The 13,996-nt window shown below is 41.7% G+C and overlaps 1 protein-coding gene across 1 annotated transcript in view; it reads right to left on the bottom strand.

Moving 5' to 3' along the window:
• The window catches only part of XKR4 (XK related 4), a 272,966-nt gene that overhangs the window by 101,672 nt on the left and 157,298 nt on the right, over positions 1-13,996 (bottom strand). The window lies entirely within an intron of this gene.

Here is a 13,996-nt window from a genome sequence, read left to right as displayed (position 1 = left end):
ATAGGGCTATTTTCTACAATCTTTTTTTGTATTACAGAACTGGTTGATACTGAGGAAATATGTGCCAAATACTGTATGCAACGTGGTTGGAAGAAAATCCGTTTTACTTTCTAAGGATGTGTTCCCACAACCTGCAACAACTAATGAAGTTGGTAAAATGTAGGTGACATATTGGGAACTGGCAGTGAATGCTCCTGGCAGGCATGCTGCATGAACTTTCCCAAGTCCAGTTCCTAAGTCTTCCACCTGACATTTTCCTAACTTCTGCCCAACTTCTGAAACCAAGATTTGGAAGTCAAGTGGAGAATCTTAGGAGAATGTTACATGGAGGACTTGGGTTAATTCAAACATCATGCCCCGGTTTCCAACATTTTACACATCTTTCCAGCTTCCTTACTTACAGCCGGAAATGGGTCCATTTCTTCATATGAACCCATCCTAAATGCCAAAGTAATGATATAGTATGACCATGTACATAACCTGAAAAGTTCTTATGTAGATAAACATAGTTCACTTATTTATTTTTATTGTTTGATTTATATACCGCCTTTCATAAACTTATCCCTAGGCAGTTTACAAAAGTTAATACGATAAAATTCCATAAAATCACATTAAAACATTAAATCAATTTCAACTATAAAAATAGGAAAATACCAAACAGTAATAAGAAATTTGCATTATTTGGAAAAAATAAAGTATCTTGATTTCATGCCTCACACAGTCTAATATTTCTAACAAATAAATACTATTATAACAAATATAAAAAGTCAGAAGAGGGCATTTTCTTATTATATAATATACTGAAAGGGTTTTGAAAAGATTAAAAATCACTGATGGCTGGTTACCCATAAAAGATAAATTTATTCTGATAACTAATTTGTTTCCTGAATCAAATAGTACATTAAACAATTTAGCTACACCATAAGCAGTCTTTCCTTTTACCAACTAATAAGTACAGAGAATACAAATTTCTACAGCTAGGGTTTAAAATAAAGTAAAATAAACAGCAATTCAGGTAAGTGGCATTTTTCCCCTGTTGCCTAGCTACCAAAGAAAACTTCACTCTATTTTTAGCTCAGCAGAAGTGACTGTTAAATAATGATATATTGTCTTATTTTCTTTCTGAAGTGTTTATTAGTTGCATCTAAATATGAAAGTGTGGGGAGACAACACTTCATTTTCTTATTACAAATAAGTAATACTTCCTTACTAAATCAAATATATATGTTCTACAGAACCAATTTTGATTGATATTTTAAAGTAAAAAAGAAGTTGCCATCTATATAGATCAATTCTAATAATAATAATAATAATAATAATAATAATAATATTTAGCATTTATTGATGGAAGCTTCTTCTTTGAACTAAGGGAGATTTGCACTCACACAAGGGATCCTTATGTGAGCAGGAGATATTCTTGTGCAAGCAGGACTCTCCTTCCATTCAAAGAAGGAGTTTCTGTTAATGAAGCACTGCTTTATTAGATCTAGATGCTACCCACTGAATTTATATGTGCTTGCTATTTTGAGATGTATATATTGATTTATGTGTGAGATATCTGATGTCTGAATTAAATTAAGACACTCAATCATTAAAGCATCCATTTCCAAAAAGTTGGCCAATACACATTTGAGATTTATTCGTTGGTTAATTGTACAAGGCAGTACAAAAAGTATGTGGAAGGATACATTCCAGATAAAGAGGTAGGGCAGCAACGTAAATAATTAAAACATAGGAAAAAGTCAGTTGATAGATTTCCTTACAAAAACATTAGTTGTTGGTTGCTAGTCACTACTATCATGCAGAAGAATGACAGGTAAGGTGTGCATATGTATGCACGCTTATACATTTTTTGATGTTCGCTCAGTTAATTTTAGATCCCACTCAGGTTGAATCAGAAAGGTCCCATTCTGAATGCATATCTGCTCACAATGCATGTGTGCCGCCCACAAGGCATGTGTGCCGCACAGAACAAAACGTATTCTGCACACAGATGAAAAAAATTAGAGAGAACATTAGTAACCACCTTCCTTTATGCAATAGAGGTTATCTGACGACCACACACATAGGATAGCATCCAAATCTTTGGCACAGTGATGTATCATCATAGAAAGCTCTTTCCACTTTTAGAAGGAAATGGGTTCCTTCCATGAGCAGAACAACCATTTGTATGAGCACAACTGTCCATCTGCTCATGGAAAGAATTTCCAACAATGTGCCAAAGATTTGGATTTGGATTTATATACAACAGAAGAGTTCTCAAAGTGTTTGCAAAGTAAAACGAACAGGAAGAAGGCGGCTCTCTGTACCCAAAGAGCTCACATTCTAAACAGTAACAGAAGGGAGATGCTAGAACAGCCACTGGAGGAACACTGTACTGGGCTGAATGGGGACACTTATTCTCCCTCTGTAAGAGAATCGCCACTTTAAAAGGTGTCTCATTGTCCAGTTAAAAGTCAAAACCCATTATCTTAGTTGAATTTACCTGCTACTTCTAATCTCTGGAATTAGAAATGAGGAAAAAAAGAGTACTTGCTGAAATTATTTATTTTGTTTTACTCACCTGCAGTCTATATTCTTGGGTTTGCTATTTCACAAGAGAAAACAGACATCCAAATGGCTGACAGCAAATTTACCAAACAGAATACTATGTAATAAGAGCAGTATGTTGAACCAAGTAAGGGGTTGATATTTCATTCAAATAGTCTAGAAACAGGAAAGCAGCTCTAGAGGTGTAGGTCTTCTTAGAAATATATATAAGAATGGCTCAAACAATGGTTCTTACTATCCCATAGCTGTCAATCTTACTTCAGAGAAATATAACCTCCCTACATTTTTAGTGCTTATGGGTATTGAATAATAGAAAAGAGTTTTAGGAGTATAGGGCTATAAGGGTTAGGTTATGTCATTCAATTGCAAAATAAGTTTGTAAGGTAATAGCATCAGCTATGCTTCACAACAGACAAACCACAGAAAAAAAATGTGAATATGGACCTGAACAGTGGATTATAAGCTGTTTTTGTGAATTTCATATATAGGTAACTATAAATCTTGTATATTTTTCAGCTCTATGCTTCCTTTAAGGCCAAGTGTCTTCGTATTGGACAAATGTTTTTGACTCACTATTCATGATTTTATTGGTTGAGATTAAGAAATTTCCACAAAAAGGAAACTTCTCAATTCCAAATAGCAAATTCATGGGCTATTAATACTAGGGATATGCAAATAGGTTCAAATTCAAACCAGTTTGATTCGAAGGTTCAATCTCAAACCAAACAGGGCATTGAATTGACAATGCTGGTCCAAGTTCAAACCAAACAGAGTCTGGTTCTATTCAAACTGGTTCGAATTGGTTCAAACTCATTTGAGCCTCCAAAACTGGGCTGAGTGGTAGGCACTCATGGATGCCAACTATCACCCAAACCCCACACTCCTACAACTTTTAATGATTGTTTGATTTTTTTGATTTTTTACCATCGGTTATAATGAAGACTCTAACTGTCCCATTATTCCCTATGCAGAGCACCTAGGGGCACAAACCTGGGGTAGGTTGTAAGACCCAGGGGTGCCTACCACCGACCGAACCCCAAAACAATCAGACATTCCTGAGATTTTAGATTTTTTGGGGGAAGATTTTCCCAATTTTTGCATTTCTCCCATAGGGAATAATGGAGATTTGAGGCAGCTCCATCCCCCTTTGGGGTGTTCCTTGGCACCCCAAGGTGGGTTTGGGGGCACGACAGGTATGGCCACAACTCCCCCCAGGCAGCCCCAAGTTGGTAGGGTTTACTGTGTGTTTTTTTAAAAAAATATTTTTAAAGCTTATAGCCTGCTTCAGTGCAATGAATAGGAGTCCCTCCCCATTCATATAAGTAGAACAGTGTGTGACCTAACATACTGACCTTAATTGCTGTGAACTCAAGAGTTCACAGCAATTAAGGTCACACAGTGTTCATTGCACTGAAACAGGCTAAAATCTTTTTAATTTTTTTTTAAACCCATGAAGTCTACCAACTTGGGGTTGCCTGGAGGGAGTTGTAGCCATACCTGCCATGCCCTCAAACCCACTTTGGGGTGCCAAGGCACCCCCCAAGGGGGGATGGGGGTGCCTCAAATCCCCATTATTCCCTAAGGGAGAAATGCAACAAATGAAAAAAATCTTCAAAATAGCATTAATAATCAAAGGAGTGTACGATTGTACGGTGGGGAAAAACCAGCCCAGTTTTGTGCTTCTAAGTGCTCCACATAGGGAATAATGGGCCTATTTGAGTCCCTCCTATAACCTGTGTAGAACCTTTTAGAACTGGTTCAAATTTGGTTCACATTTGAACTGAACTTGGGGGGAGGGGATTCGAGCAAAACCAAACTTACCCACTCTGATTCAAAGCTGGTTCAAATTCAAACCAAACAGGCCAAGCCAGTCTTGTGCACATTAAATAACTTTGCAGTATGCATGAATGGCTGTAGGATTAACCTATGTGGATCATGGACTCATGTTATCATCTAATTAGGCAGATTTAGAAAAGAGCTTTCTCAAGTTTAAGAAACTCAAAATCTGGTTCTCAGGTTTGCAAAGACTGGAATTAGCAATTAATATCAGGTTAAAAGTATATTCAGGAAATCCTTCCAATACTTTCCCACTTTTTTTGTTTAGTATGCAGAAATATATAAAGTACTGATCTTTGTGTTATATATATTAAAAGTATGAATGTATATGACACTTCAGTACACAAATGCTTTACAATTATATCATTTCTCAACATACAATTTCATCACAAAACAATTTTCACACAGAAGAATTCACAAAACAACTTTTTCTTGTGCTTTGAGAACTTTGTGCTGAAAAGAGGTATATAAATAAAAATAAATGTGCTTCTTAATTAGTCTGCTTCAAATCCAGTTGACACACTATTGATACAATCTGATGCACATGGACATAAGCTCCAATGAATTCAGTTTAGCTTCTGAGAATCAGTCTGCACTTTGGATTTAATTAAAAAAAACCACACCACTGCCTTTATCAAGATGAAGGTACTTATTGTGCAGGGTCAGAACTCGGGAGAAGATTTTGATCTGCCTGTTCTGGATGGGATCACGCTCCCCTGGCAAAAGCTGTGATGGGGTCACGCTCTACCTGGCAAAAGCTGTGCTGGCTGGTCTGGGCAGAGGGTCTGCTGCAGAACTCTGCCTGCCTCCTCCTTCCTGGCTTGCTTGGCCTGCCGAGTTCAGGCTTCAGGGAGGCCTACTCAGAGGCCTCTCTGGAAGCCCCGCCCACCTGCTGATCAGCTGAGAGGCGGGGAGAGAAAGCTCTGCAGTTTGCAGGCCACTCTCATCCTAGGCCTGGTTGCCGATCCTAGGCTGGAGCTGGAGGCAAGTGGCTGAGGGGCCCTGGGGCTGGGCAGGTGGGCAGTGGGGTGGGGGTGGGGGTAGGGGTAGGGGTAGCAGGAACTGGCGTGGCATCTAGAGCACGTGCCCTGCCTGCCCCCCCCAGTTCCGCCTATGTCCGCCACTGCCCCCCCATGTCCGATGTCTCTGCTGCCACCTCACCACCTCTACTAAAGGTACAGAGGCTCCTTTCTCTAGCCATCCCCCCAGTGCCTTTGATAGGGATTAGGGATGCCCCGCATCCCTAATTTACTTGATTACTTGATGCCCCAATTTACTTGATTACTTGGATTACTTGGATTCCCCTTTACAGGTTTCCCTGAACCAGCTCGTGAACAGTTTGGCCCAGTTTGATGGCCGAACTGGACTGGTCTCAGTTTGGCCAAACCCAAAGCCAGACCAGCCAGCTCATGGCTGTTGAAACTAGTAGTATGAAGCAAGCAGAATTCTTCAAAATGCAGGGAGGTTGATTGTAATTGGTTTCTTTTCTTCCAGAGTGGTTGAACCTGACTGGTTCTAACAACAAGATGACCATCTGAATTTATTGCCTCTGAATTCATTTCTGAGTTGGTCCTAGTAATGTTTTCTTGGGACTCATCTGCAAATTAAGTGCTGTTAACCCCTTTTTACTGAGGCTTCTATTTCTTCACAGAATACCTTAAGAAGGCATTTACAAGCACAACTCCAGTTTTTAATTTGCTCATTTCAATCACAGATTATCTCACTAAATTTTCAAAGGAGCCCCATATCCATAAGATACTTGCATCTTCCTTCAGGGCACAGAAAATCATTGGAGCAATGGGCCTTACCTAAGAGACAGTCTTCTCAACTTTCCTCCAAATCTGTCCGTTCTTCTACAAATACTTTACTTCTTCCAGCTTCCTCCTCCATCCCTGAGCTTTGCATTCATGTATACAGTATTTTTTCTGCTTCAGGTTCCCAGTTCAACTTAAATCCCTTGTTTCTTGTTACTTTCTACCTTTATTAGCCTGTCTTTAAGAGTTTTAGTAAAAGGTCTTCTCATGCTTGTCTCAGTTAACAAACAAGTTGGGCTCCTTTAAGACAGGCTTGCCAACACTTCCATGTATTCTTGATCCGGAATGACACTCAGGTTGGGCCTGGAGACCAATTGTCATAGGAGGTCTCCAGCTAGCTTGCTGCCTGGGCTACAGGCTCCCATTAATTTCCAATGAACAAATGCATGGAACAGAAAGCACAGTCGCACAGCTATTGCGTTTATTCCCTCTTGTTTATGCTGCTTATTCAAGCAATATTTCACTACTATTTTCCATAGCCATAACTAATTTCTTGTTATGGAACTTTGCACACATAATAAACAAAGCAATAATATATATACCTGAAATAGTGTTGAAATATTGCACAACATTTGCAAGTAGTTTCGTATATTCATGCTGACAATCTATGCAGAAAAGCTTGGAAATAGGCATGTGCATGAACCACACAGAGGAACACCCCCAAATGCGTGGAGGCCAGGTCATCCCCGCATGCAGGCTACTGACGGGAGGGCGTGTCACTGCTCTGCAGTTGTCCAGGGGTGGTAAGGAGAGGTCCTTATCATCTAAATTTAGGTCCATCTCGCCACTTCTCGTCACCCCAGCTGCCCTTTGGAAGCCTTTTGTGAAGACTTCCCCACTGATTTTAAAGGGGAATCCTTGCCAGATTCCCCTTTACAAGCCTGCCAAAAAGGTTCAATCTGGTTCAGCCCGAATGGACCCAACCACCCGGTTGGTTTGACTGAACTGGGTTGCAGACCTGCGGTCTGGGTCAAATGTAATCTGAATTCGAACCAAACTGCAGAAACTGTTTCTGTGCATACCTCTACTAGGAAAACAAAAATCACAGCAATTCCAGCTAAATAAAGCATAGGACTTTTCTATTCTTCTTTAAAAATATATTTAAAATGCCAAAGATCATTATGATATTTCTAATAGTTTGAGAGGAAGCAAAATCTAACCCCCCTCCCCAAAAGGGATCTAACAGGGTTCTTGAAAAAAGTGAAAGACATGTCTACTCATGCAGACTGACCCCAATCTGTGCCCATTCCCCCCTTCTACTGCAACCCCTTGCACCACCACCCCCTTTTTTTGGTGAGCCCCCTGTTTCTTAGGAGCAGTTTTGGGGCAGGAGTTCAAAGTACTGTAGCAAAAGTGATGTAGTGGGAACGTACCACTGAGGTTACATTTGCACTTCTCTGGACTCCACCCTTCAGACAGCCCAGTAAGAGGTGGACAATGGTTACTACTACAACAACGACGACAAATATTTAGACATTTTTAGTTTAGACATTCTGAAGTTTCACAAGGAAAAATGGTTTATCAATATGATACTGGTTTTATGAACAATGTTGCTATCTGAAAATAAGTTTTTCAGATAGCAACAGGCACTCTGATAAAGAATTTTACTGCAATTTTAGAGCCTATAATCGTCCTATGAATATGCACTATATGCAAAAGCTTCGCATTCACATAAATGGAGGGCTATTCCTCTGCACAAATAATGCTGCTTCTTCCACTGATGAAAATGAGTAGCACACTAGAAAAAATATTTTAATCTGGGGGTAAATATGTGCAGGTTTCTCCTTGTAAATATTTTAAGAGGCATACTTCCATTTAAAATGCATCAACTCTTCAGTCTTTTTATTTGGGTTCATCTTTGAAGTAGTGATGCCACTCAGCAAAAAATAGTTGCTGCCCATCATATGTTCATTTCAATGAGACCCTACTGCTACATTTATTGGGCTCATTCACACAATCTTCAGTTAAGAGGTAGACCAGGTATTCATGGGCATGTGAACCTACAGGAATCACTCCAGTCCAAGTTCTTAAAACTAGGGTAACACAGGTTTTTTTACCCTGATCTTAAGCAATATAGGAGGAAAAGAGAGCTGTCCTACCTTGCTCTTTTGGTCATGTGGATCCACTCACCTCATCTATGCAATTCTTGGGGCATCATGGCTATTGCAACCAGAGAGAGCAGTGGCTCTAGAAAGGACACTCTATGATCTAATATCTGCAGCCTCATTAGCAGGACTGGGTCTACCTCCTGCTCCTTGGTGGCCAATCAGAGGACAGCTGTGATGTAATGCCAGTCTACTGGCAGTGCAAAATATGCTGGGAAGGTTTTCTCAGCCCCTGGAGGACCATCTATTTGTTCCGGCTTCCAATTTCAGCAATGTAGTCCTCAGCTGCCTTACTGTACTGGGTTAGATGATTCAAACAATTCTGTTTGTCTGTGGCTACTAGAGTAGTTTTTTACACACACACCCCCGACCCACCCCCATATGGCTGTGTGAATACCAGTGATGTCATGGATAGGCAGTGCTGAAATGTATTAATATTTCATTCCATCCGTATTGTGCTGCATAGATGTTGAGGGACACGGATAATTTTCTCCAAAGGAATGCAATTTTAGAATTAAAGAAAGCTTCCGGAATAATCAGTGGGATTCGATTATGAGACATAAAGGGAAAATTTGGTACAAAACTACTACTACTACCACGACCAATCACAAAAATTGACTCTGCCCTACAGCGTGCATTCTTCCTATCGTTTACAGTCTTTGTCCTTCATACATTACGTATGCTGTAGTTCAGAGGAAAGCTTAAAGGGAAAAAACAACCAAGGCTAAAATTAACAAAATGTCTTTGCTTGTGTCCAAAGATGCACATCACATTCCTTGAATTCAAAAGTAGCCTTTTGGAGTTAGAAATTGTTATTTTATTTGTTCAGACTAAAAGGTCAGCATTATTTTATCAGCTTTTTATTTTCTGTGTTTAAAATGTCATCTTTGGGTAACATTTATGCTTGCAACATTCCCTTTTCTGCTTCCTATGACGGATAAGGTCTTTTATGCATAAGGAATTCTAATTATGTTTAATTATGAGTATATATCTTTGAAAAAGTTAGAGGAATTTATTTAAGACAGTGAAGCTATTCTCACGATCACTGGAAAGCGGGCCAAGGGAGCGTAGCCCGCTTTACAGGGGTTGTGGGAACCACCGGGCTTGCAGGTGGGCTCCCAAAGTGGCTAGCCTGACTAACTACCCCTCCCCTAAGAGGAGGTTAACAGAGAGAGCTCTCCATTAACCTCGTATTTTTGCTCGTGTGTTGCTGTGGCTTGCGGCAACACATGAGTAGACCCCTGACCAGGAGGCTGCAAGCGTCTGGGCTTGGGCGTCTCTCCAGAATGCCCTTGGCATCCTGGAACTTCTGGGGGCCACGCAACCCCCGATCCCCGCCGCCCCTGTCAGCTCCGTGACAAAGCTGGCAGTCGTGTGGGTGGCCAATCTGGCCACCCAGCTACGAGTGGCTGCTCGTCTGCAGGGAGAGCGGGCTAAGCCCGCTCTCCTTGCAGTTAGCCCCAAACTCTTCTCACTAGTTGTGAGAAGAGCTTCAATGGATTCTTTCCAACATGTGGACCCCAGTCCAATTCTAGTTATGCTCATATAACTAGAAAAATATAAAATAAAAATGTGTAGTTTTAAAAATGTGACTAGCTGTACCAAAATGTGATCAAATGCTCTTTGGAGTGCATATTCCAAACCATCATCCTTCGCCCGCCCACCCGCCCTGTATTTAAGCAGGCCTTCTACTATCTTCTAAAGGAATAACAAGGACCTAGATGGGTCCAACCAAAAAGCACAAAACCAACCAAAAGAACCCACCACTGTCAAACCACCTTACAACTGCAATTTGAAAAACATAAAACATGGAAAATGAAAAAAAAATGGTCAGAGCTGCAAATAGAAATGTCTAATCGTAAAAATATGGGATAGAACAATTGGATATTCAATAAATAATAGCTGGCCCAGGCGCAGAGCATCAGGCCAGCTCCCTCATCCGCGGCCCCTATTTCTCAGCCCCCCCTCCTCTTCTGTCTTTCCCCCTCCAATATTTATTCCCTCTGGCTGGCCATTTGGCCAGCCCCTTTTTCCAAACACAGCCACTTTCTCTCCTCCCCCTGCCACTTCTCTTCCTCCCCCACTGCCACTGCTTTCTCTCCTCCCCTGGCTGCTGCAGCAACTTTTTCTCCCCACCCGCCCACCCACCCACTTGCTGGCCTGTCTGTTGGCCTTATGTTCCCTCCCGCCATCACTTTCCTCTCCCCCTCCCCTCACTCGCAAACTCTCATGAGAGCCGCCACACATGGGATTAGCGATGGGTACGTCTAAGGGAATTATATATATATATATATATATATATATATATATATATATATATTCTTATAACCCATAAATATTAATCATACATATAAATATAACCTAACAACAACACATATCCATGAGAAGTCATAAATTTTACAATCAATCTGACCATCAGAACCACCAATATCAATATACATGAAATATGAGAACTTGAAAATCAATCTTTTATTTGGCAACATTCTCAATAAATAATAGTTCAGTATGAATACAAGAAAAATCCAATGGTTCTTGAATTCCAAGGTCCAATAGGTTCTGAGTCTGCAAATCCCTGTGTGTCCAAAAGACTATGCTTCTCACATGGAGCCCAATGTTTAATCCTCAATTAATCATATTTCAAGTTTCCTTATAAGTTAATACATATCTCTCCTGCCAGCATGGTGTTTGATGTCTGGTGCAATCCATAATGATTCGTCCCCTTCAGACACAACTGGCCATCTGCCAAGCAAGGTGAAGATACTGGTAGCTGTGAGGCAAGAATGGGTCCTTGCTAGGGGGAGGGGGTGCAGCTCAGTGGCTGCAAAGCAGTTGCTTTGCATGCAGGAAAGTCCCCGGTTCAATCCCTGGCAGCAGCATCTCCAGGTAGGGCTGGGAAAGGTCGTTCTTTGCCTGAAACCCTGCAGAGCTGCTGCCGGTCAGTGTAGACAATACTGAGCCAGATGGCGTAAGGGTCTGACTCAGGTAGCATAATGCAATTTCAGGGGGGGGACCCATAGCTCAGTGGTGGAGCACATGCACTGCACACAGAAGGTCCCAGGCAAGCTGCTGGCATCCCCAGGAAGGGCTGAGGAAGTGTCCATCTGAAACCCCACAGAACTGCTGCCTGCCAGTGCTTGCTGCCAGATGAGCTGTCGGGTGAGCTGGAGTTGTGCTGGAATGTCTGCTCTTCCTTCCCTGCATGTCCTTTCCTGTCAAAAGCATGGTTGCTAAAGGTTGTATGTAAATGATATCTGGAGGTTCAAACTTCCATCAAAAGACAATCCTCGCATACAGAGCTTGCCCTGGGTATATGATGGTGACTGACATTGCTGAGCATTGCTGGCAGTGTGTCATGGGGGCCGTCAGCCAAGTTCCTTTGTGTGCCCTCTTAGCAGCCAGCAAAGGGAGGGGGATGCCACAGATAACCTTTTTAAAAACTCTAACGTAATACCTGCTCCTGCCTTTGCATCACTGGGTAAAGTTGCACTGTCGAGTCGATGTCGACTCCTGGCAACCACGGAGCCCTGTGGTTTTCTTTGGTAGAATACAGGAGGGGTTTACCAATGCCTCCTCCTGTGCAGTGAAAGATGATGTCTTTCAGCACTTTCCTATATCGCTGCTGCCCGATATACAGGTAGGTACATTAGAACATAAGAACAGCCCCGCTGGATCAGGCCCAAGGCCCATCTAGTCCAGCATCCTGTTTCGCACAGTGGCCCACCAGATGCCACTGGAAGCCACAGGCAGGAGTTGAGGGCATGTCCTCTCTCCTGCTGTTACTCCCCTACAACTGGGAAGTAACAGCAGGAGGTGTTACTCCAGCAGGTGTTTCCCATAGTCTGGGAAACATACCAGCTGGGATTCGAAATGGCAACTTCTTGCTTGCTAGGCAAGTTATTTCCCCACTGTACCATTAGGTGGCAGGGCATCACTAGGTACAATGGTGGTAATATGGCATTGCATTATTGGGAAAGAAAGGTTATGGTTACCAAAAAGCACACTGAGTCACCAGTGCTGCTAACGTAAGCCCCCATAAATGTTTTCAGGATTTGTATGTTAGTGGTGGCCGAAACAATTTGGAGTGCTTCTTGGCAGCTGCACCAGCAGTCACTGTGAGGTTTTTTCCCTACACCAGGGCCTCAGGAGTTGGCCATGGGGTCTTTGGTGACTTTGGGCCCTTAGCCAATATCCAAGGTGGGTGACCCTGATGCAAGCTGGTTGGCCATGATATTCAGGGTGCTGCCGTGTTTTTGTGTCTGTGTCTTTTTGTGTGGCAACATGATATTTGTGAGTATGGGTGCATGGTGACTGGGAGGTAACACCATGTGCATCATGGCATCATTTTCCAATCACACATGCATGCATGGCTGATGTGCAGTCATTGTCACCACACTATGCTGTGATTGATCTATGGGGACGGCATTACTATGGACACTGGGTGTGTGTCTGATAGTATTTTATTTCTTGTTTTAAGCAAAGTTTTGCCGTTGAGTTGGTGTCGACTCCTGGCGACCACTGAGCCCTGTGGTAGTCTTCAGTAGAATACAGGAGGGGTTTACCATTGCCATCTCCTGCGCAGTGTGAGATGATGCCTTTCAGCATCTTCCTATATTGCTGCTGCCCGATATAGGTGTTTCCCATAGTCTGGGAATCACACCAGAGGGGATTTGAACCAGGAACAAGCTGGTATTTATTTCTCAGCTTTGTTGCAGAGTATGGATAAGATCCCAGATAAACTATGCCAATATCATACAAATGTTAGCAAGCCACTGCCATAGAGGGGACATTGAATTGCTCTGCCCTTCACCTTTTTATTTGCTTTGAAATTAGCTTTTGTGGGATAGGGAAGACTTACACTCTTTGCCCAAGAGCAGCTTCTGGCTTAACTTTTATCAGTATTTTTATGAGTGCATGCATATCTTTCTTTTAATTTTTTCTCATTTGGGTTTGAATATACAGGTCGATGTAACCTTACAGCATCCTTGGGAAAAACTAGGTCTAAAGAAATGGCATACAAGAAGGCTGGTACTGACAAAAAGAGGAACAAAGAAGATGTATTGCTGGATTTAGATGTCTCTAAATCCTAGCCTTGTTTCAATGGCATCTGTAATGGTTTCCAGATAGTGCAGAGAATGATATAACAAGAAATGTATTATTCAAAATGCTATATACTCACTAAACAACACAGTAAGATCCTCAATATTATTACTTGGAGAAGTAACTCCAGTTGAGTTCAGGAATTTACTTCATGTAAGTCTTCTTAGGATTACAGTCTTGGGACCATTTAAATGATATACCCTTCAATCAGTGCCTTTCCCCATGGTGGTGCCGCTGCGTCCAGTTTTTAAGTTCTCTACCACATGCATCTCCCCAATCATGGGTAGAATCTGCATGGAATCTTTCATTCTTGTAATATGTGAAGCAGCCTTTTTCGACTATTAAATGGAAGATACTTAACATAACTTATTCCTGTTCTGTGAAGAAACCACTCACTGCTAAAGATCCTAAAACAGTGATTACTCCACGGGAAATGCTGGCTAGTTAAGCCAGACCTGTTGACAGTGTTTTCTTTCTTTCTTTTTCTTTCTTACTTTCAAAGGTGGGGAGCAGTTCAGGGACTAGAGGTAAGTGCATGTTCTTTTCTTTCCCCCAGATATGCAGGGAATGCTGCCATTATATAGTGGAGGCAAA

This window comes from Hemicordylus capensis, chromosome 4 (assembly GCF_027244095.1).
Source record: "Hemicordylus capensis ecotype Gifberg chromosome 4, rHemCap1.1.pri, whole genome shotgun sequence".
NCBI classification, from domain to species: Eukaryota; Metazoa; Chordata; class Lepidosauria; order Squamata; family Cordylidae; genus Hemicordylus; species Hemicordylus capensis.
Note: the sequence above shows the minus strand (reverse complement) of the source record. Positions and strands in the feature narration are given on the sequence as shown.